This window comes from Xylocopa sonorina, unplaced genomic scaffold, assembly GCF_050948175.1.
Source record: "Xylocopa sonorina isolate GNS202 unplaced genomic scaffold, iyXylSono1_principal scaffold0076, whole genome shotgun sequence".
Lineage (NCBI taxonomy): Eukaryota > Metazoa > Arthropoda > Insecta > Hymenoptera > Apidae > Xylocopa > Xylocopa sonorina.
The window spans coordinates 212664-236292 of record NW_027490147.1 but is presented as its reverse complement, the minus strand read 5'-3'; the positions used below and the strand labels follow the sequence as shown (position 1 = coordinate 236292).

Here is a 23629-nt window from a genome sequence, read left to right as displayed (position 1 = left end):
CATGATTGGCTAAGTCTGTGCTTCGACCTTAGCCAATCACGTATTTGTTTATCTGGGTGCCGCCTCTTCTTGCGCCCTTAGCGCGTTTGCTTGGAAGGGCGGCAGCAGGTATAGTGGGGGCATTTTGTTATTTTAACATTTGGTAATGTAGCGGGGTTTCCGCTGGGTCTGGTTCCTCTCACGTCAAGGGTGTAGCCTCTTGACCGTAGGCTTAGACCCTTTTTGGAAACCCTCGGTTTATGGAGTCCGCGTGTGTTACTGAGGTCGTCGACTAAGATTTACAACTAGCATGTGGAGAAAGTTCGCTAAGGACGTCTTCTCAAAAGTAACTTATTTGCGCGCATACCATAAATCGTTCTAGCTGCTTGTAGCGAAAAAGGTCTTCTATTATACCTCGATGCTAGCCGCTACAAACTATTGATAGCTATCCTGGTAGCTTCCCTTCATAATAATAGGATTGTAGAGTAATAAAAGGTTTAAGTTATCTCAGAAGGCAAAATTTGTAAATTACGAAAACTTTGATTTCCTACTCAGGTAATTATTTTTAAACATGGAGGGCAGCAAATTTCACTAAAACTTATTTATTACAGGTTTAGGGGTTTAGGGCTAGTCGTTTACAACATGAATCTATTAAACGGTCACATTTTTATTTTGGAATCTTTTGTATCATTGTTTGATTGTTCGAGTCGAAGCGTTTCTTGGGTTTATTATTCGCGTCCTCCGAGAGTGCACTTGATATCTACGGATCGTAGATATCGACGACCGATCTATCGACGGTGAGAGGGCTGTTGATGGAAAACACACAGTTTGTCAAAATTCAACAAACAACACAAGAACACACATCGATAAGACTATCAGACAAGATATTACTATTCACAAAATAAAGTAATGGCTACATTTACTTTTTAACAGTATGCTTATATACATCTAGTTTATGGTTTTTGTGGGTATTCTGCAAAAGCAACGCGCCGTGAGTTTTCGTTGCGATTTTCCCAGCGACGTGTATCAAGTTCAGCCGTTTTTACCAGAGTTCTTCACTTATTACTGAGGACAACTGGAGGTTTACCAGCAAATACATAGGGAAAAAGGGAACCAGCTAACACTCGAACTCTCGCCTGAGAATTTCAAGTATTGCAATCAAAGCTATGGCGTATTCTGCATAAAGAAGACCTTCATTCGTATCACTTAACAAGTGTTCAACGTCTAGAAGAGGGCGATCAAAATCGCCGCATGGAATTTAGCCGTTGGTTACTGTCTTCCGATAGAGAGTGGAATTATTTAAATAAAGAAAGTTTCATGTAAACGTTTGGGCAGGCATAATTGGTGACTTATTAATAGGTCCTTTTTTTAAATTTGCATTTTTAATAAAATACACTCCCATAATTGCTAAAGGACATTCTGTAGCAGTTAACAACGAGGCACCATAGAAGGCCTTTCGCTACAAATAGCTGACAATAATTAACTCTCTCTAGGGGCCTTGATAACACCTACGAACGCCATAAATCGGAGATTCCCGAAGGATCACGCACGGTGCAGGTATCGAGCTGAACGAAGATCTCGCTGCATTATCAAATATGGTAATATCTAAAAATCGTCTTCTATCAAAGACACTACCGCCACCTTCCCTAAAAAGGCGGTGGTTAAAAGTCGAAAATGTAAATGATTGTCAGAAGTCGCCACGAATGTAACACGTCGACGAGGTGAAAAGACTGGCGACTGACCTCAGTTTCGGTTAAGAACCTATCTCGAATACAGTAAAATAAAACTCTTAAAACGATTTCAAAACTTTGCACATTGTCTCTGATCTGTCCTGAAATCAGTAGTGAGGGCAATGTGACGGGAGTAAGTAATCGCACTCAACCTTTTTTGCTCTCAATTTAATATATAACAATCAACAATAGTCAACAATAGCGAAACAACGATAAAATAACAGTTCTTAATGTTGAGGGCGGAGCTAGGAATGCGAGCTAGCTTTCTATGTTATGTTTAGATACGTTGTTAAATTTGGGAAGCGCGGTTAGCCTCATCAAGGAGCAGGACAAGTAAAAAAAACCTGAACATTAATTTTTCAGGGATAAACAGCAGCCGTTACGTCGTGCACGGACATAAATACTTGTTAATGTTAGCTTCCATAACCATTATGCTACTTATATTATCTTATGTGAAATTATTCATTTGATATTATGATGATTATATCTTATGTTATCCATTATGTTACGCCAATCGATATGCTACTGTTGGTACCCTGTGTGAAATTGATCCTTTGGTATTCAGAGTGATTCAGAGTGAAAAGAATAAGGTTCGAGAACGGATGTGATTACGATTGGCTAAATTCGTAAGATACTTTCTTAGTATACATGCCTTTCATATCGGTGGTAAGTGACGTATACAGCGAACATCGCGTGTGACAAGATAAATGAGAAACATGAGCCCGGAAGGGAGGGTTGAGAGTTTTTGGTTTGTTTCGGATGCTGAAGAAAGAAAGAAGGTGGATTCCAGAACCTGGGGGTCCAGGAAGTACCCATCCCCACCTCCTCGTGGTGGAACCTGGGCGTCGGGCTTACTCGGCGGCTAACGGGGCTCTGGGGTTATTGAATAATACTGGGGTTGACTCGGGGGTTTGGTGCATCTATCGATTTTCACTATCCGTGGGGGAGGCAGTCGTCATTAGCAATCCTCGTATTAAAATGATCTTTATCTCGCAGCTAAGCAATACGCACTGCGTTTGTGCGGAAGTGCTGGCGCCCGGCTTCTCGGTATACGTTGCAACTTTTAGGAGTAAGAAGACACTAGGGCCGGACTTGATTGAGGTCTGAGCGCTAAATGCTGCAGTAAATACTATCATCGGCGAAATTACACGGCTCTTCAACGGATGCCTTCAATGGGGCGTCTTTCCCTACATCTGGAAGGAGGACTCTCTCGGGGTCCTCCTGAAAGAAGGGAAAGACAAAAAGGATCCGAAGTCCTATCGACTGATTTGCCTCCTCTCAGTTGTGGAAAAACTCATTGAAAAGCCTTTCAACAAACGTCTCTACCAGACGTCGTTGGCTCCTGGGATGATCTCCGATCGACATTTCAGGTTCACACCTGGAAGATCGACGGTAAATGCAGTCGTAAAGCTGCGCCACATGGTCGATGTCTTAGAACATTGTCGCGTGGTGACGATGCTCTTCGATATCTCAGGGGCTTCCGATAATGTCTGGTGGCCCCTAGTCTTAGAATCGTTAAAAGGACGAGGCTGCCCGCGGAATGTTTTCGAATGTGTTCCGAACAGGTTTCGAGGCAGGCGACGAGAGGATCCCCACAAGGCTCCGTACTCGGCCCTGCTTGCTGGAACCTTATGTTCGACAATCTCCTGCGGTCACTCCAGACCACAGTTGAGAATAGGATAGGACAATAGGTTTGTCGCTTACGCGGGCGATCTCCTAGTCCCCGTAAGCGGGGAAAGTAGAAGAGAACTGGAGAATAATGGTCACCAAGTTGTTGACCAAGTTCTCCAATGGTGTAGGCTGACTAAACTCGAGATATCGGCCATAAAAACGGAGGCAACCGTTCTCAAAAGTGGCCGAATCGAGAAGCCAGCGATAGGTCGGAAAGGAGCTGCTCACCCCAATAGAAAATGAAAGGTTGTCCGATCTTCAAAGGCAGACCTTACAGGTAGACCACCGACCATCCGTATAGGAAATAGAAATATTAGATTCAAAACCACGGTGCGGTACCTTGGTGTAAATATAGATACAGGAATGAGAGTTCGATCCCACTGTAGATACTTGAGCGATAAGGTCGGGTCGCTGTTCAGGAAACTTAGTAAGCTGGCATGTAGTGCACGTGGGGACTTCGCTTCGCCGAAATATACAGGGGTGTGGTTGCCTCGTCAGTGGTTTATGCCTCCGCGGGATGGGCCGACCTGTGCATGGAGAGAGAGAGCTGAGGGTGTTTAGGTCCGCACAGTGTCACACTTTGATTGCGGTAGTCGGTGCTTACCGCCGAATATCCTGGAAAGGTGAGTGCGTGGTGGCCGGCGCGGTCCCTATCGATGTAGCTATCCAGCAGCGTAGCTATCCAGATCTACAATCTTCGTAGAGGAAGAGACTTGTGGAAAAATTTCCACAAGGGTCGCACGACTTTCGATTTCTTCCAGGATGTCCGGGTGAGGTTAACCGCTGATTGGGTGAAGCCGAGGCACTACATTATTACATAGGTGTTGTCGGAATATGGTAACTTTACGGCGCGTCTCTTGATGTGTACCGTTGCCAGTGACTCGACGTGCATCTGCGGTAATTCAGCAGACACGGTGGCCCACCTCCTCCTGGACTGCCCATTATTCAATCCGCAGAGAGAAGTCCTGCGAGATCACATCCCGGCGAGTGAGTGGAGATGGTCAAAAGCAGGACCGTACTTGGTGTCGTCACCCTCCTTTAGCCAGGAGGCACTCTGACTAAAGGGGTTTATGGAGTAGGTTTACTCCATCGTCGAGTTTAGATTTCGCGTACCAAATCCCATCCAAATATACTTAAATACAAAAATACTTTTTAATTTAGTATTTTTAAAAACGAATTCTTCCTAGTACAATAATAATCTCAATCTCCGATGATAATAATTTTAATAATAAGTCACAATATGTTAAGAAAAGCATTTGTTTTGCTCGAATTTCGCGTCCACAGTTTGCGCATCGACACGAATATTATGTTATAACTTTTAAACAAAAAGTTTCCCCAGGGTAAGATTTATACCACTTAAAGAGCATAAAATGAGCTTCCTATACTGAGTTTTTTGTTAAAATCTGGGGATACTTTTTTGGGTATAGCAATTTTTCCCCATTTTTCACTAATCCGGAAACTAGAAAAAAGCATAAAAAGTGACTTAAAAATTCCGAAAAAAGAAAAAATTATATAGCACTCGAAAGCTTAATTTTTTCGTGATTTTTTGACGCAAAATTCAAGTCGATATCTTTTTTTAATCAAAAGTTATAGCCTCCGAAAGATTTCGCCAAATGCGTACTTTGACCCCCTCCCCCTCCCCTATTAAAAGGCCCGACAGATAGAGACTCTGGCAATTGATGAGACACATATAGATCTACAAATATGCAAAGTTTAAACAAAATCGATTGGGGGCGAAAACATATGGTTTTTGAATAGGGTCCTTTCTTAGGCGGAAAGACCTTCACTTCAAACATTACGTAGACCACTTTTTTGCCAGCAAAGATCAGAAGTTTTATGAGCGTGGAATCAATCTCCTGCACGGAGGATATATAAAATGGAGAATATATAATTTAATAAAATGTCTATACACTCTAAAAAAATTATTATATTGTTAAATAGAATATAGAAAAGGATCTAGTGTTTTGGATTAAAGATTTAAAAAGCTAAACAATATTTCAACCAGCTGAAGGATTTAGAACCATCAAGTTCCACATTCTGTCCTGAAAACTTGAAATTTTCTGTGAGTAATAGCTGGTTAACTAATCTTTTATAACGGTACGCACTTCACAGTGTAAAGATACAAGGCGAGGCTGCGTCCGTCAATGAAACAGGTGCTAAAAACTATTGCAAAATGCTAGTAAGAAACATAGAAGATGGTGCACGTTGCCCAGATCAAGTATTTAATGCAAATGAAACTGGTTTATTTTGAAAAAAGATGCCTAGTCGAACGTTCATTGCCAAGTCCAAAAAAGCTGCAAACCAACTAATTACACTCCTTAGCAGTAATGCATCTGGAGCAAGAATGTTAAAACTACTCGTTACAAATAAAGCTTTGCACTCATGTGCGCTAAAAGGAACAAATTTAGCTGATCTTCCGGTCCATTTCATGGCCAATAAAGAAGTATGGATTAGGTATTACATCAGCTGTCTTTACAAAGTAGTTCAACGATTGCTTCGTACCAGAAGTTGAAAAATATACAATAGAGATAGTTTTTCCGTTTAAAGTCTTGCTAATTGTTGACAATGCATCCGGTCGTTCTCATGTAGTACATCCTAATTTATTGTACAAATAGTGTTTTTACCACCAAATACGACTACTATCGTACAATCACTGTGTTCGGTTTCCGAAAACCATTGATTTCAAGGCTGTTTCCATATTTCGCCACGAGATTTAGTTTTTTCTACCATCTGTGTGCCAAACTCAGATGGTACGTGACTTTACGCATACTTCTCAATTGTCACATTGTCTTCACTTTGTCTCAATAGCATGCACCGTGTCGTAAATCTCCTCACTTTCTACAACCCTTGAAATCACTCAAACAGATTTCGAGCACACGGACATCTCCAATAGATTTCACTCGCATTTACCTCTCCTGTTTTGTACTTTCCTGCGATTTTTAGGATCTTCCCGCTTTTTTTCCGATCCACAACTTCCACTTCCACCAGTCCAACCACCCCCGACGACTCCAACCGAGTCCATATAATTAAACAGATCTTCGTCCTCAAATACTGTTCTACACACTGAATCAGGGCATAATCCCAACTTTTGGGAAATATTATGTAAAGTTAACTTTCAGCTACATTTTGAAAAAAAAAATTGAAAACTATGGAATAAGCTTGACTGAAGTTTGGAAAGGTTTTCAATTTTAGACTGCAGCGATTGCTCAAATAAAACAATATACACTTAATTTGTGCTGGAAAGCGATCTGGCCTGAATGTGTAATTAATAGAAACGTATCCGAAAACACGTCCATGTTGGTATCAGAAATTACTGCGCCAGCACATCACTTCAGCGGAGAAAGCTTTGATACTTTCAGCGAAAACGATCGTGACGAAATGATTGAGGACGAAACAATCAATGATAGTGACATTATCGACAATTTGATAAATTATGAAGACGGGCAAGAGGAACTGGATTCTATAACAGCAAACAAAATATATCAAGGATCCAGCTTTGCAAACAAATTAGAAAAGCATTTTTTGTAAATAGATACCAATTCCAAAAGAAGTTTGCAGTTCCAGAAAGAGCTTCGGTCATATATATCTGGTTATTGTGAAGTTTGCAAGCAACTGACCAAACGATCGTCATCGCAAAAACTTATCACTGACTTTATGGTCACAAAAAATAAAACAATTGACATTGTATCTTCAAGTGACGAAAGCGATTTTGAACCAATTCAATACAGGAAGATGCGCATTTTGGATTACGATGAATATCCAATTAAATTATGTATGCGCATTTTGAAAATTTCTTCATGTGTACAATGAGAAATTAAATGTCTTTAAAATATTTCAATATACAATTTAAATATTTATTTTGTTTTAAAGCACTTTCTCATGTATTTCGTAAATCTTTGACGTATGAAGTTTCACAATATTTTTTTTTGTGCGGTTTCTTTTATGCGCTCCCTATCTACCGCACAAAATCAGGTTCGACTGGACATTGCAATTATCGTTGCAGTTTGTGTTAAATAAATCATTCTTCCTATACGGAGGAAATCCATTCTTACTATAGCGAGAAGGATTTAATCCTGCTTCAATTCGTACTGTACAGAATATCTTCTCACGGTAGAGACGTTACACTAGGCAACGATTTGCATTGTTTCTTCCCAAAAGTATAGTTTGTCGAGTTACTAGCTTCAGAACGTACTAGTCGTGTTTTGTAAATTTGAAGCTTGTTTTTTCTTTGTCTATTATTGATTGCAACATTGAATGAAAATGAGCCATTGTGACGAAGATAGTGATCAACAAATATGTGCTGATGGATTATTGGACTTTTCATAGGATAGTGATCCTGAAAGTCTAAAAAAGATAATGGCGTGAAGAAAACGACGATGATGACATTATTCCAGGTTTTCAAGTGTTCTCAAGTGTGAAGAACTATTTCTGGCAGTTCTGAAATATGTTCCGATGAAGAACAAGATGAATTTTTGATGAAGATTGACAATCTTCCAGTTCGTGGAAAGTTTTTGAATCATCCTGGGATAACATATGCATATATCTTATATATCTTGCATTAATATAATTAAAATATCTCGCAAAAATACGAAATGGAAAGATATTTTATATTACAATTCTGGAGATGGAGATATTTTTAGGGTCACTATTTTCATGAGAGAAATTCGTAATGATAAACGAGATGATTATTGGTCAACTATATTAAGGGATAGTTTCTTAGAACTTATAATGTTGGAAAACTTATAAAATATGGCACACTTGTACGAATATTATCTGAAAGTAACAGGTTATATTTTCAATTTTCAAATTTATGCAACTCGAAGATTATGGCTGATCCAAATGACACATACAGTAGTTTCGCCATAATATACTGATGTCTGGCACCATTTATATGGATAATTACTGCAACAGCTTTGATAAGACGGAAGCTCAGTAGGAACCATTAGGAAGAATAGAGGTTTAGCAGAATGTTTGGAAAAAAAACTAATTTAAAAAGAGAAGAAATAATCTCTCGCAGAAAAAGCTATATTGATATAAGTTTGGCAAACGAAGAAAGAAGTGAATCTCATCTCTTAAATTCAAATCGGCGGAAATGAAAGAAAACAATAATGTTGACCCTACAACGAAACAAAAAATTATACAGCTGGCATATAACTTTGATAAACTGTACAAGCACACGATAGAGTCGGTATTTGTCCTACTATAGGATTTTGCGTAAAACAGTAAAGGGAACAAACCGCTTTGCTATGTGTATGATTGTGCACAACTCTACAAAGTCACAAAAAGTAAAATATAAGAAATTTTTGTTGCTTTTATGACCAAGTGTTTATTATATGTTGACACAGTTTATATGGTGGATATTATTTCATAACAACAGAATTTATATGACCAATAACAACAACATTTTCAATTGGACCGATGATGCTAATGTTGACCAGAAAGATAATTAAGCAATGGAACGTCCACCCAAACCGAACTCGGGGCCTCCCTCCCCGCCAGGACATGGAGCGAACGGTGAACGAGGACCGACCCGGACAGAAGGATTCACCTGAGATATCAGCCACCATGTATGGCACGAGCCCAGTCTTTGGTACTATGCTCATCGAGTAATTATATGGGCATAAGTTAGATCATTCGTCATTCCCATTAATATCGCATTGTATTTGGTTATTGACGAACCGCTTAAAACCAACATTCAAGAACCAAAGCCATCCACATCTACTGTGTAAAGGATATCAAAACGCGACCCCCCTGAAAAACAATCCATGAGTATACGCATACACGTATTAGAGAAAATTGTTGGTGCCGGGAAGGTAAAAAGTCCACAGAAACAATGTCGCGTGTGCACAGCCAAAATAGTACGGTGTGAAACATGCTTCATGTCTAACTTCTGGGTTGATCCGTTTCGCAGAGGAAAATGCTTTGTACAATACCACATTGTGAAGAAATATTGAAGTCTTATCGTTGCTATTTGTACTTCTTGTTATGAAAAAATATTTTTTAATACATAGTAAAACTTGAACTATTGTCTATTTTTGTAATTTTGTAAAAATGTTGTCCTTTTTTGTTAAACTAATTATAGAGCATTCTTTCTGATTTATGACAAAACGCCCGCTGCAGGCGTAAATCCGCGGCGAAATATGGTCACATACAAGCGTGCTGTGTTAACACTTTGCCGGCCGCTGTCACGTATACGTGACTTTTCTTAGCCAACCGTTACCGGCCGCTGTCACGTACGCGTGACTTTTCTTTCTCCAGCGGTTATGCTTAATTTTCATGTTTGTGGAGGGAGATACATTGTTGCAGAGCAATGTTTGACGAACAGGGAACTTTTGTTTCAATTACTTTCCCCTTCCAATTTACCAGATTGTGTTTTATTGAATTTTTTGAGGGAGAGAGTGTAGAGCAGTAGAACTTGCGTGAATCTCGCCGGCGGCAGCGCAACGGCGGCTCGAGAAATGTGCGGACGGCAAAGTGTTAAGCACTTTTAATTCTGTAAGAAAAACTATAAAATGGTACAAAAAATTGTCTTCCGTTTATTAGATTTAGCCATTTACTAAAATGCTTATATTCTGTATAAAAATTCTATTTGATCAAGACAAAAGTTTCATAAATTCCATTTATTATAGCTCTCATAAAAGATATTTTACGAAAACATCCAGAAGGAGAAAAAAGAAAATCCGAAGTCTCATCGTTTCGGTTAACCGAGAAGTATTTTTTATCAAAATATCCAAATGAAGCGGCGGGTAAACATAAAAGATGGCATAACACGCGATATCAATGTAGAAAATACGATGTCAGTTTATGCATTGATGATTGTTTCGAAATTTATTATACACAAATAAACTATTAATTTTTGTTATATTTTTTAGTTTATTAGTTTATTTAGTTTGAAATCCTTATTTCCAAGTTAAGTTATATTATGTATATTACTGTTTCTAATAGATAACTAGTGTCTCAATATCAGATTCTTTCATCATTTAATCAGGTACAATAGAATTTAGAATAGTAACTTAGTAGTTGCGCCTTAAACAGTTAATCAACAGAGGTGACGCAAGCGAAAAATGTTACGACCACAACAATCGCTAGAGCTAAGCGCGCGTAGTCTCTCCGGAGAGCATCGGCAGAGAATCGTTCGTAAGCAAAGGGTTAAAACAGCCTTTTTCTAGTACTTTTTCAAGTGTATGAAGCTTCAATTAATGAACGAAGGTAGATTAGCGAATTAATCAGTTAATCATGCTACTTAAAGAGAAATCAAAGAAAAAAGAAAGTTACACGCATCGTTGATTGAATAAATTACAGTTAAGATGGATCGTGAAATCGTACCGAAATCTAAGAAAAATTCTATAGTGATAGTTTTCGAGAGTCCTGGAGAAATTGGATTAGTTTGCGGATATCAGTTTTTGCGGACAGCCCAAAGATGTCGCGCCGCGCTGTGCTGAAAGCGGCTTATTCGAGAAATGGGCTATTAAAGAAAGTCATTGCTTTCTAAGAGAAAAAAGTATGCACACGTTTCTTATGTATACATAAATGTATAAATTGCACAATTTACGTTAGAAAAAAGTACCATTATGCCGCGATGAATTCAAATTTAATTTCTATCCAGATGAAAAAGGTTACGCTCCTGGTTCGATTAATAAATGATTTCATGTGGAATATCAAATTCGGTGATGATCCTCTGTATCGTTAATTAATGATAAGATGGATCAAATAAAATATCGTGAAATTTCAAAAAGTACAATATTACAAAGCACATGCCAATGATTGCTCGTTCCGAAGTGATAACGATCGGTGGATTTTTGTTCTAACAAGTTTGATAGATGGCGCTCGTGCATGCAGGTTGTCAGATGGGTGCACGGCCCTCGTACCAAAAGGGCTGGTGCACGGCTGCGAAACGTTCGACAATTTTTAAAATGCGAAGATTTATAATATCTACAGAAATAAACCGAATTTGCAATTCCTTATCGGAGCCTACAAGTTATAGTTTTATTAATTAAAAGCATGCCAAGGAGATATCAAGCTGTCATTGAAAGTAAAGATCATACAAATAAATATTAACAAATCATTCGGAACCTTTTATCCGGCTATATTCCACCTCATTCAAAATACAACTATTCAAACCGTCGTTTATACTACGGTCGTTTATAATTAATTATTTTTGTAGAGTTCTATTTGCCACTTTTTCTAATTAACTTCTTAATTCATGTTATCGGGATTAAAGCCTTATAAGGTTGCTAGAAAACTTAGTCTACTTTTAATGCCTTACTTCAATAGCTTGTGGCAGCTATGATTTTGCTCGCCGCGGATCAGCACTTGGCGATCAGGTCCCATAGTTTTCATTCGCCGCGACTGAGCGTTGCCCAGTCGTGTACGACATATCCTCAACATTAGTTTATTTATGACCAATTTCTATTCCGTGCGTTTTCTTAGAAACCCTCACTTTCCTTGTCCATCCATTCTTTTCGTCCTTGGCTTTTTCATCTTTTTCTATACACATTTTTAAGAGACAACATTTTCACCCTCGAGTCAGTTCATTTAGTGCTTTGAGTTCGTCTAGAGCCTACAGTACAGTCAAGTAGTACAACAAAAAGAATCATAGCCGCAGCACCGCTCCCGTTGATAAGCATTATCACTATTGTCATTATCGCCATTGTTACTGTTATTTTTGTATTAAAATTGAGAGCGAGATTCTGTATGTTATTTTTTCCACCTGTACGCTTCATCTTCATGCCATTCGGGCTTAGAAATACCGCTCACACTTTTCAGCGGTTCATTGACACCATGCTAAGAGGACTTGATTTTTGTTACACATATCTCGACGGTATCTTAATCGCGTCAAAAAACGAATCTAAGCATAGAGAGCATGTCCGACAAGTATTCGCGCGACTGGAGCAATATGGCGTCGTAATAAACCCCACGAAATACGTCTTCACCGCGAATGAGGTAAAGTTCCTCAAATATACGGTTAACGGTCAAGGAACTAAATCTTTGCTAGACAAAGTTGAAGTGATATTAAAATTCCCTAAACCAAGTAACATTAAGCGGTTGATTACGTGGTTTTCTCGGGATGATAAATTTTTACCGTAGATCTATTCCAAATGCGGCAGTATTGCAATCGCAGAAACCGAATCCGCGATAGAAAATCTAAAAACTGCACTGGCAAACGTTACACAATTAGCACATCCGTATAATCACGCTCAACTGACAATAATGGTGGACGCGTCGGATTTGCGTTAGGCGCCACACTACAACAACGGCAAGGAAATTCGTAGCAGCCACTTGCCTTTTACGCGAAATCCTAAACAAGTTCGCGACTCGATAGAAGGTCGTGCATACACGATCTACAAGGACTATAAGCCGATTATCTTCGTGTTCAAGTAAAAACCGGAAAAATCTACTTCTAGATAGTTCCAATACTTGGATTATATCGCGCAATTCTTTACCGACATTCACCACATTAGCGGTAAAGATAATGAGGTAGCGGATATGTTATTGCGAATTGAGACCGTCTCAGTCTCGGTAGATTTTAACGAACTTACGACATCGCAAAATGTGGATAATGAATTAAAACAACTTATAGCATCCAATACATCATTGAAATTAAAACGGGTTAATTTATGTCAAGCGACGCGCACATTTACTGTGACTTAACAGCGATTGTTACAACGTAATTGTAGCAAAAACAAAAAGAGAAAAAAAGGACAATTGCATTAGAAATTAAAATTGCAATATTAAATAGTGTCGCAGCTACCACGCGGAATTTTTGCGTCGTTGATTCCTCTCCGAGGTTGTAAGGCTCAGATCGAACGCGGTTGCTCGCGACGCTGTCCGCCAACTTAATATTAGACAGCTTGTTCTAACTAAATTTCGTTCGTTTACGTTTCTCTCACAATTCGACCGTTTTTGTGAGAGGTTGCTCGTTCGTTGATCGTGTGTGAGCGACTGACGTTCGACTCGTTAGTTTTATGGGAGTTTGTCCGCTGCTCCCTCCACCGTGCATGGACGTGGAACCTTCGAAGTCCCTCAAAAATAGCCTTTTTGTTATGGACGTGTAATAAACGAAGTCTTGGAAGACCCCATGTTTTATTTGTTCCGTCGGTCGGAACAAATAGACTAGCAGGTGGTGAAGGATCCACAGCTATTGGTAACGGATTTAAATTAGACGAATCCATTGTAGATAAGAACCATACAAAACCGTGTTACTAAAATAAATGAATCTATTAATTGTGCAACAAACGAAAGTAGTAAAAGAGCACATATTTAAGAAAACATATTCAAGACATATTCTAATAAAGAAAACGGAAAAGGAATTCCCATTGACGGAGATTTAGTTAAAGAGAAAACTAGACAATATTTCAATCAACTGAAGGATTTAGAACCATTTAGTTCCTCGTCCCACTTTGACAACCCGCAATTTTCTGCGAACAATGATAGTTTATAACTCCTAAGTATTAAAGAAATTCACCTCCGTGTGACGTACGAGAGAAAGATTTTGGTTGCGTAATAAACATAAGGAACAGCTCGACTATAAGAAAAATATATAATATTCGAACTATTGTTACAAACATGAATATAGCAATAATAAAAAATCGAAATTATAACAAAGTAATGGCTCCTTACTTATTATTATTGATATGGGTAAATATGTATTTTAAATTGATTTATACTAGGTCTAATAACTGTGTTAATGAATTCTAATGTAGATGAAGAATAAGCTATGATTTATTTTACGTTGTAACAATGCATCTGGTGCAAGAATATTAAATCCACTTATTATAACGAAAGCATAAATTTAGCTGAACTTCCAGTATATTTCATAGCCAATAAAAAAGCATGGATCACATCAGCTGTTTTTACAACGTGGTTCAACGATTGCTTCGTACCAGAAGTTGAAAAATATATGATAGAGATGCTTCTTCCGTTTAAAGCCGAACTATCCTTGTTTAGAACATCCTACTGTACAAATACAGTAGTGTTTTTACCACCCAATACAACTAGCCTTGTACAACCATTGAACCAGGGCATAATCGTAACTTTCAAGGAAGACTACGTGAAATTAACTTTCAACTACATTTTGAAAAAACCAGAAAATGATGGAATAAGCCTGACTGAAGTTTGGCAAATGTTTCCGATTCTAGACTGCATAAACCACGCAATTGCTCAAATAAAGCAACACACCTGAACATTTGTGCTGAAAAGCGGTCTGGCCTGAATGTGTCACATTAATAAGAATGTAGCCAAAAAAAAAACACGTCCACGCGTTATCGTCAGAAATTCTTTGCGCTAGCACGTAACATCTGCAGAGAAAGCTTTGAGACCTTCACCGAAAATGATCTTATCGAAATAATTAAGGACAAAACTGTCAATGATAGCGAGATTATGAATACGAACAAGAAAAACCAGATACTATAACAGCAAATAAAATATTTTCAGAGATCTAGCTTTGTAACAAATTGGAAAAGCATTTTTTTAACACAGATAACAATTCCGAAAGAAGTTTAAAATTCCAAAAAGAGCTTCGATCGTGTAAATCTGGCTATCGTGACGTTCACAAGCAGCTGATCAAACTACCGTCGGCGAAAAAACTTATCAACGACTTCACGGTAACAAAAAAATTAATTAATTATAATGTCTCTTCAACTTACGATAGCGATTTCGAACCAGTTTGTCGCAAAAAGAAGCACATTTTCAACTACGATGAGTAATATCGTATTATGTGCATTTTGAAAATTTCTCCGTGTTTAAAATGAGGAATTACATTTTTTTTAATGTTTCTATGTGTAATTTAATTATTTATTTGATTTGGAAAGCACTTTCTTGCTATTTCATAAACCTTTGACACATGTTCTAAATGAGACTGTTTTTTATATGGTCCCTCTTCACCGCATAACAAAAATTTTCTTTAATATGTTATAAAAAATTATTTATTATAGCTATTTATAAAGTTTCTGAATATTTTTTACGTACGGTTTCTTTTATGCGATCCCTATCTACCGCACCAAAACAGGATTGACTGTATTAGATCGACCTTTAGGAAACATCCCGATTATAATAGGCTATGACTATTGAGGAAATGGAAATAAAAATTTCTAAAATCTATTTGTATCAAAAATATTTTTCATGAAAATTTACGACCTTAATACACAGAAATGAAATACTACAAGGTCGTTTATCTTTCAACGAAATATGTTAATAATTCAAAGTATATGTAACAAATAAAATAACCAAAAACATCTTTATAATATCCAATCTCCATATATATAAATTGCATTAGGCATACGTGTCTTTGATTATGAACGTAGTCTAAGTCAAGAAGCCAAAAAAAAAAAAAATAAGTTGATTTGTTGCTTCACATTGCATTCTCTTACATTACCATTATCTGAAACAATCTTCGGAATAAAAAAAAAATGAGACCATTGGATAGATTAAGTTGATGTGTTAAAATTTAATTTGATAGTGGACCAAGTCAGTTGCATTGGAATGAATTTTATATTTGCGTGCAACATATTAATTAATTGATCACATCATCAGACAACGGTTCAAATAAATACATTTCAGTTAAAGATGAAGAAGTAATCGTTGTAACGCGATTATGTAAATAACTTCATTTTTCTGATGTGAATTGCAAATATATGATATTCACTCACAATCATATTAGTGTAACGCCTTGTATATTGTAAAATAATTAATAAATACGAATAATAGTTAAAATAATATAATAATTTGGACAAACACACATACGCAGTAGCATCGCTGCGGCGATCATCTCGCATCGTCTCAATGCTTGTTGTCTCGCTTCAAAGAAAGACTTCTTTTACATAAAATAAGCCACTGTAAAAGTGGATGTTCTATGATAACATTATACGCTAAAGCGTCCTGATTTTTCTTTGAAGAAGCCGTGACGTCCAGTACACTGCGTTTATCTGCGTCCTTTAGGTAGCCACTTGCAAAGGCACGGATGTCTTCGAAGTTTCGGGTGCTGTCCGTTTTTTGAATTAGTGTGATTTTTGAATTAGTGGTTACGGCGGTACACCGTGTGTAGCTGACGCCCAGTATTTAGATACGATTTTCGAAAGTAAATCTCGCTGAATTTCCCCGTGACTTCGAAGCCCTCCGCGATAACGTTTTTTTTTTAATTGTTCACGCCCCCCCCCCCCCAACCCGTGATTGTAGCGCCTTAAGCTAGATTGTATCATAGTAAGACGACTTTGCATTTTACTAAATTTAGACTAAGCACCCAGCAGTCGATTGATACGTTCCTCACCGCGTTCTCCGAGTCAAGAGCTAAAAAATAATGAAAAATCAGAAATAGCTGTGGACTGCAATCTAGAAAAATAATCGATCGTTTTGTCAGACTAAATGATACATCGACCACTACGTTCACCACTAGGTAAAACTTTAAAGTTAATTTTAAGGTAGTGAATGCAATGGTATTATTCAAGCAGGTAACTCGCAAAAATATTGAAATTCTCAATTTCAGAATGAAATTCGCCATGTATTTAACAAATGTCATGATTACGAAGTCGAGGTTTGCATTTTTCCAGATGAAGGCTTAATGAGAAAACCACGTCATGAATTAAAAGCAGTCCTGGGAAAAGCTCGAATTATGGTGCGATTATTTTGCGAAAGGTGTTATCAAAAAATTCCAAAAAACCTAGAGGCAGAGGGATAGACCAGCTCCTCGTTTGAGCGGCTCTAAGAGTAAGCTAGCGACCGTAGCCAAATAAGGAAATGTAGATAGGGTAGCTTTATCCAAATATATTATGATTATTACTAGCTGTAGTTGTGTTAAACAAATTGTTATACTGTTATTATACGAAAAAGGATTTAGTCCTGTGCATTTCAATTCATAGTCACACAAACAAGCCTATCTCCTTTTCTCTTAAAACTATACGAATCGTTCTGGTGGAAAGCCGCTCTTTCACTATTTGAATGCAATTACTACTCTCAGTGGAGACGTTACAATAGTGTGGCGGCACTCGCCACTAGAGGGACAGCACCATTTACACTTTCCTGAAAGTACCCGATGACCCATCGTTTCCAATATATAGAAGTTCTGAACTGTCCCTAATATCCCAGCGTCTAAGGCAGGGCCTGCTAGGTAGCCTTACTGATGAGTCCACTAACAGGCCCAGGACGAAACGTTCTTCCCCTCTCTTTTCCTTTCTTCTTTCTTCCTCCATCTTTACAGCACAGCGAAAACCGAAGCAGCGCAGCCGCTTCAATAGTAATTATAATTCTATAACTGTTTAAATTCTTTTTCTAAGATAGTAACGAATTAATAAGTATAAAAATATTCTATTGTTACCTCCCTTGGTTGATCTGGCGATCTTTCCGAATTGTTTGGTATTTGCACGTGTGTGCCGACTAATCGCACGAAGGATTCTCGAAGGACTACCTCAAAATTGAAGAGCTAGTGCGTAGGATAATTAACTAATTTGACATTATCACAAAGTTTACTCTCTGCACGATAAAAACCTTTTCAATTTATGCGTCTTTATGTCTGTATATAATATTTACGTAATTAAATACGTACGCAACTAAGTGCCTATGCAACGAAGGAAGTATCAATAGATAAGAGAGAATGCAGTTAAGAGTAAATGTAACTAAGAATGAATGAATCGAAGAATGCCTAAAAACTAGTGGATACATCCTTTAAATAGATTATTCCAAGACCTGACGGCGACCAAATTGGCGAATAAGAGAATGAATGTCTTATCTCTGTGTAGGCCTAACCAGCCGAAAGATGAAACGTCCACCTAAAGTCCTTGTAACTGTGTACGGGAGTAGGGTTAGTAGTCAAGTCCAAGAGGTGAATCCTGTATTCGTTCACTGCCATGTCACCGATCTTTAACATTTATGATACGTCAATTACTACCAAATGTTAATGAGGAGCGCAGAACCGAAGGCCAAAGTGTCCATGTGGTCTGCAGACGCGCAGACCAACTCGTGTGCCTTAACATGCTTGCAAAAATGGGAGGGACTGAAAGAACAATATGCTACAGAAATAACAAAAATTCTCAAAAGTGGTACGATCGAGTATCAATGTTGTAAATCCACACTATTATTCAAGGCCTAGAGGCTTAGCATTGTGGCGACCACCGTAGTCGCTTTTGCACCCCGTGGCGCAGGGCGGAAGAAAATACTTAACCCTGGAAGCGAAGAGACTGGAGACATTAAACATATGTTTGACTCCAAACTTTCTCTTCGTCTTCGAGCGTTAAGGACGTTTTCTGCGAACGTGCCCCCTCCTTTTCGATACCGAAATGAAGGAACGAAAAACAGATATAATGTGAGGGAAAGGAGCTGTGGCGACTACGATTCCGAGTATTTTCTCGTCGTAAATTTTCTAGCGAGATAACAATGCGTTCCCACGACACAGCGCAGGTCTGGTCACCGCGGGTTAGCACTTGGCGACCAGGCCCGCGCGCTTCCTAAACCCGATACCCGTCTGGTTCGTGTCCATCATCCGGGCCAAGCAATTGTTTCCTTTGAGATTTCGTCGCGACTGAGCATTGCCCAGTCGCGTACGGCAGATCCTTAAACTTGGTTTATTTATGACCAATTTCTGTCCATTGCGTTTCATGGAAGCGTTCACTCTCCCCGTCCGCGTATCCATCCTTTGCATTCTTGGTTTTCCCATCCTTTTCTGTACGCATTTTTAAGGAACGACATTTTCGTCCTCGCGACAGTTCGGTCAGAACAACTCAAGCAGACAGTTCGGTTAGAACGATTCGATTAGAATAGTTCGGTTAGAACAGTTCGTCTAAAACACCCGGTTCGTCTAGAATAGTTCGTTTAGAACAGCCTCCACATTCGTTAACAATCGTGAGGTCGATCAGAGTTTTATTAGAGCCGCGTAGCGACATGAAGGAATCGTGGCCATAGCACCGTCCCCACTATTAAGAACTTGTTATTCCACTATTGTTGTCTGTTATATTAAAATTGAGAGCAAAAAGGTCGAGTGTTCTTCCTTACTCCCGGTACATAGCCCTCAGAGCCCTCAAGAGTTAGTTAGTAGTTACGTTCCGAGCAGCATAGCGTCGATACCTTGACCTATATAAAATTTGTTATTTATTATCTGTTAAAATAAATTATTTTGTTATGTTATTCCGAACGAACATCACTCTACGTCACCCACGTAGGTTTCCCAAAGCATCTAATACTACGCATTCGTTTGAACAACAGTCATTTTGATTGGTTTTGGTGAAAGTAGCTTCCTTTTTCTCGATAGTTCTAGTTTCAGTTAATAAACTACGTTTCAATTCCAATTATTCTACACATATATCCTGTATACAATTAGCTTTTGGTATCACTAAAGTAGTTCGATAATCTAGTGAAGTACTTACATGGTATAATACAATATCTTACCACGGTGGGTTGTCATTATGGTAAAGATATGTTATATGACTCTTGACAAATTGTAATTATTACTATGAACAATAACGAATATTCGTTACAATCTATTCAGGAACATTTAGTTTTTTTTTATTACAATTATTCTAACAGGAGATCAGGTTTAAATTTGTCAGAAAGCTATCCATTGTAGAATCTCTCGACAAGAAAAAATAAATTCCTTGAATATTTCATTTCATAATCACAGTTTTAAAAACATTGCGACGTTAACATCTTGTGCGTAAAGTTTTTGTAATTATTTAAAAACTGTCATTACTATCAGCTAAATAAAATTGTTAAGACCCACTAAATTTTATTTTTTGAAACATAGCCTAAAACAAAGGGAGGTCCAGCAAGGTCCACTAATTCATAAAACGGCAACTGTCGATCCGTCGTTTGGAGATTGTCGAATATAGCCACATTTGGCAAGCAGCTGTCCGGAGCAGGAATAATATCCAAAAAGCCATTACTTTGGAGTCGAATTAATTATTATTTACTACACATACCTACTAAAGGTCTTCGTCCTTTACTTTGAATCTTTTGTGTCATTGTCCTATTGATTAAGTCAAGGAGCTTTTTGGGTTTATTGCTTGCTACGGTCATATTGGGACATTCGGAATTCCCCCCCGCGACACTTGGTGGGGCAACGGTATCGTCAAGTGACCTTCAACCAGGGACCACCTTTTTTCCCTTCCCACCATGAATTTGACAACCAATTAGACATCAATCACGGTTCTCTCACTTTACTGCAGATAATGTAACGAACAAATCCGAATGTCTCGAGAAAAAGCACACGCCCACACCGAGGCACCGAGGATTTAAAAGTCAATGTTTTGGCGCAGAAAATACAGAACAAATCAAAACACGATAAGAAGTACAGCCTACCAGCGACAAATTCAAACCAGTAAGCAAACTAGTAATTTTTACTAAATTAAGATTATTAGTTTACACCTTCAATATCCATATTTTCTATAACTAGTCACTGACCATTAAGTCATCCAGTGAAGAAGAACATGCTAGAATGCTCTCGCCGTAACAAAATCTTTGGATATGTAGTCCAGGAAAGAATTCGCTATGCCATTAACTGCGGCAAACATTCGTTGCATGTAAATATTCCTGGAATGAAACAATCCTAAGAGATAAATATTATAATGATGTACATAAAATGTCCGAATTAACAGATTATATTTGTTACGTCCCGACGTTTGGTTTAACGCGGGTGTGAGTTAAGGGATTAGACTTCGTTGAATAATGATCCTTAACCACTTATGTTTTTTATACTTTATATTTCGGTACTGATGGGGAGTGTAGTCGACAAGGTTTGTGTTCTCGTGTAGTTGTTATTCTTCTAGTTGTTATTCTTCTATTCCGGCGTATTTAAAGGCTCGCCAGTGGGTGTGTTTTTTAGCTAGGACATGCGGATTCGTCCTTACACATTTCTCGAAGTTTGGTGAGGGAAGCGGCTGTCGACTATTATTGGTTACTGCAAATTCTGATAAAGTAACCGCCCCAAACCGTCGGTCACCCGCAGGTACCCAGTCTTACCCTCGGGTGACGCACACGTGAGTTCCGCATGTCCTAATCTTGACTGTAGCAAGCAATAAACCCAAAAAGCGCCTCGACTTGATTTATAGGAAAACGGCACAAAGATTTAAAGAAACGACGACGACCTTTAGTAGGTATGTGGAGTGAACAGTAATTACCTCGACTTCGAAAGTAGTGGCTTTTTGGAGATTATTCCTGCTACGGACATCTGTTTGCCAAATGTGGCTATATTTCGAACAATAAAGTCCACTGGGACTTAACATGCCGGCCCCCTTGAACGGACACATTCAATCACATGAGCTTGTTGTTCAATTGAATACAATTTTCAACATATAAATGGTTTACAGGAGTTTAATTATATGTTCGGATTTCTGGCAACTCTATACTTAATTTTATCTTCTACGCAGCTACTACATTAGGTTGAGTTATTTATCCGTGTGTCTTAACCTACTCGGGTCCTTAACTATGGTTCAATGTACAAATAAAGTTATAATGTTTGATTTGCGACAATTATTCGACAGGATAAGGACAGAGTTTCTTGGTACATCGTTTGTACTCTCCTTTGTCGGTCTTCACTGTAGCTACCCTGTTGACACCGTCTGGTTCAGGATGAACGGCGACGATTCTTCCGAGTTTCCATTGAAGTGGAGGAAGGTTGTCTTTTTTGATGACAACTAGGGTTCCAAGCTGAATGTTGTCACACGGATTAGATTGCCATTTGCTGCGAACAGTCAATTGATGCAAGTATTCTTTGTGCCATCTGCGCCAAAAATGCTGACGCAATTTTTGTGCATGTTGCCAGGCTGATAAACGATTAGATCCCGTGGTCTCGAAGTTCATCTGTGGAAAGCTGGTTAAAGGGCCACCAATCAAGAAATGTCCAGGAGTCAAAGGTTACATATCATTGGGATCGGACGACATGGGTGACAAGGGACGCGAGTTTAATATGGCTTCAATTTCCATACCGTACGTTTCTAATTGCTCGAAAGTCAATAGTGTGTCTCCTACTGTACGAATAAGGTGATGTTTGAACGACTTTACCGCCGCTTCCCATAGTCCCCCAAAATGCGGTGAGCGTGGAGGAATGAAGGTCCAAGTAATTTTTTGATCCGTGAGAAACCCCTGTACTGTTTCTTTGTGTTGCTTGGACTGAAATAACTCATAGAGTTCGATGAGTTCTCGACTAGCGCCGACAAAATTTGTTGCGTTATCAGATTGGATTGTTTTCGCGATTCCTCGTCTAGAGAAGAGTCTTTTTAAGCAATCAATAAATGCTTCTGTAGTCAAATCGCTTGATAGTTCCAAGTGAACCGCTTTAGTAGCCATACAAACAAAGATAGCGACATAAACTTTGATTTTGTTCTGATTTCGAAAGCGTTTTTCTTTGATGTATAGTGGCCCGCAATAATCGACACCGACATTAAGAAAGGGGCGGGAATAGGATACGCGTTCTTGAGGGAGATCACCCATTACGTACTCTACGCCGCGTGGTTTCGCGCGGAAGCATCGCACGCAATTATAAACAATTTTTCGTGTAACATTTCGACCGTCAAGTGGCCAAAAATGTTCGCGGACCGAATATAGAGTGGCTTGTGGTCCGGCATGTTTAAGCCTTTCGTGTTCTTCCCGAATAATAAGGCGAGTTATGTGATGGTCGGGCGGCAGTAGCATTTGATGCTTCTGTTCTTCAGGCAATTCTGAATTACGCAGCCTACCCCCTACACGAAGAACTCCGCTATTATATAGGAATGGTTTCAATGACGTTAAACGACTTTTATTCGGTATTCTCCCTTCGTTGCGTAAAGATTGAATTTCTTTGAAAAACACCACCGACTGCGCAATTAGTATAATTTTGTCCTTCGCGGTGTCAATTTCGCTTGCTGTGAGGGGTCCCGTCCGTTTTTCTATATTGTGTTTTGAATTATGAATGAAACGCAAGACATACCCGAACACTCGTTTAAGCATTTTAAAGGACCCGTGATTTTTTACGACCCTGTCGTCCCTCGGATTTAAATTTACGCACGCTGTAGAAACAACAATTGTACGTTTCTCAGGAACTTCATTTAAATAGATTTTAAATTTCGTAGGCCAAAACTGTTCCTCGCGAGAAAGCCATTCAGGCCCGGTTTTCCAAATTTTAGAATCTACAAATTCCTGTGGCGTTTGTCCCCTCGATATCAAGTCTGCAGGATTATCCTGTGTGGAGACGTGCCGCCATTCACAGTGTTTTGAATAAGTTTGAATTTCAGCGATTCGATTGGATACGAATGTTTTCAACAAACGAGGCTCCGTATTTATCCAATGCAGAG

General features: G+C 38.7%; 1 protein-coding gene across 1 annotated transcript in view; it reads right to left on the bottom strand.

Moving 5' to 3' along the window:
• Window positions 1-23629, bottom strand: part of LOC143432259 (uncharacterized) — a 132325-nt gene that overhangs the window by 73790 nt on the left and 34906 nt on the right. The window lies entirely within an intron of this gene.